Source organism: Octodon degus, unplaced genomic scaffold, assembly GCF_000260255.1.
Source record: "Octodon degus isolate 3935 unplaced genomic scaffold, OctDeg1.0 scaffold00280, whole genome shotgun sequence".
Classification (NCBI taxonomy): domain Eukaryota; kingdom Metazoa; phylum Chordata; class Mammalia; order Rodentia; family Octodontidae; genus Octodon; species Octodon degus.
The window spans coordinates 1,447,512-1,449,632 of record NW_004524856.1 but is presented as its reverse complement, the minus strand read 5'-3'; positions in this window follow the sequence as shown (position 1 = coordinate 1,449,632).

Below are 2,121 nucleotides of genomic sequence, written 5' to 3'. Positions count from 1 at the left end.
AACCTCCAGTAACTGTGAGCTAAATAAACCTTTCCTTCCTTCATTTTGAGTGTCGGGTATTTGTCCCAACAATGAGAGAAGAGTAACTAAGACAGGAGGATTGCTTGAGTTTGAGGTCTGGCTAATAAGTTCAAGGCCAGCCTGACACATAGTGAAACCCTGTCTCAAAAGAAAAAAGAAAGAAAGAAAAAGCAAGATACAAATATGAAGTAGGATACGGTGAGAAAAAACTGCAGTGTCGGAACAGTAGTGAAAAAAAAAAAAAAAAAAAAAAACCACCTCATTTATTTAAGCTCTCCACTGGAAAGGCCTACCAGCAGTGAATCCCCAAGGAGGATTGGTCTCTGTCTCACTTGTTCTCTTCTTTTTCCCAGTCCCAGGGACTGAACCCCATGCTGTTGCTGTGAGCTACATCCTTAGCCCACCCCTCTTTTAAATTTTGATGGAACCAGACTGGGCTCAATCTTGTGACCCACCTGTCTCAGCCTCCCAATGTGCTGGGATCATATATGTTCACCACCATGCCCAGTCGGGATCTTAGTTTCTAAACACCACTGCCCACTAAAAAAGAGCCTGGGCCCCTTGAAAATATGGCTATTAGTTCCAAAACAGGAAAACACAAGAGAAAACTTGTTACATCATATGTCAAAGACCAAAGAAGGGCTCAAAGTACACCGATAGTCAGGTCAAAAGCACACAGGAAAGCCAAGTGTGGCAGTACGGGTGTCGAACGCCATCACTTAGGAAGCAGGAGGATCACTTTGAGGCCAGTCTGAGCTACACAGTGAGTTCAAAGCCAGCCTGAATTATGTAGTATGGCCCTGTCTTTAGAAAACCAGAAGACAGGGCTGGTGAGATGGCTCAGTGGTCTAAAGCACCTACTTAGAACAGGCTTAGCAAAGCACAGGGACCGTGGTTCAATCCCCCAGCACCACATGCCAGCCAGCCCTGCCCCCTGGTGCGCTGAGCAGGCCACCCACCCACACACACACACACACACACACACACATATACACACACGCACACATAAATAAATAAAAAACTAGAAGACAAAAAAACAAAATACACACTAAAACCATCGTGAAGTGGTTCTTGCTGGGCAAGTTTAGAACATCTGGAACACCAAAACAATGATGGGATGGGCGTGGTGGCCAATGTCTATAATCCCAACACTCAGGAGGCTGAAGCAGGAGGATCCTTGGCAGTTTTTTTTTTTTAAACATTTATTTATTTATTTGTGTGTGTATGTGTGTGTGGCCAGCTCAGCCCACCAGGGGGCGGGGCGGGCTGGCATGTGGTGCTGGGGGATCGAACCGCAGTCCCTGTGCTTTGTTAAGCTTGTTCTCAGTAGGTGCTTTAGACCACTGAGCCATCTCACCAGCCCCAGATCCTTGGCAGTTTGAGATCAGCCTGAGCTACAAAGTAAGCTCAAGTCCTGTCTGATCTATATAGCAAGACCCTGTCTCAAAAAACAAACAGACAGGGCCTGGGGAGATGGCTCAGTAGAATAAGTGCTTCCCTGGCAAGCACAAGGGCCTGAGTTCAATCCCCGGTTCTGGAGAAAAAAACCAAAAAACAGGGCTAGGGAGATGGCTCAGTGGTATAGGTGCCCGCCTGAGCACAGTGCCCAGAATTTGATCCCTGGTACTGCAAAAAACAAACAAACAAACAAACAACAAAAAACTCACAAAAACAAAAATGATGGTGCTACATTATAATAAAGAAAAATACAAGAAGGCAGGTAATAAAAGTTCTTTACTGTATAATTCCTTTTTTTAACCAAAAATAAACAAATTAACTTTATTAAGTTACTACTTCAGTTCTTACACTGATTTCTTTAAAAAACCTCAGTCTGGAATACATTACGGAAAGTGAATACACACAATAAATAGGAAAGGGGCTGCGTGGTGCAGGGAGAAGGCCAACGCTCTTCTCTGCCGAGGCCTCCTGGGGGACCAGATGCCACACGAGGTGAGCATCCCCACCGGCAGCCAAGCACCCAGAGGCTGCCATCCCCCAAGGGGAGCTCCATGCTCTGGACCACTCAGAAGCAGAACAGAAACAAAAGCACATGGCTCACCGTTCATTCACCCTGCTCCAGCCTCCCTGAGCTTTAGCGCC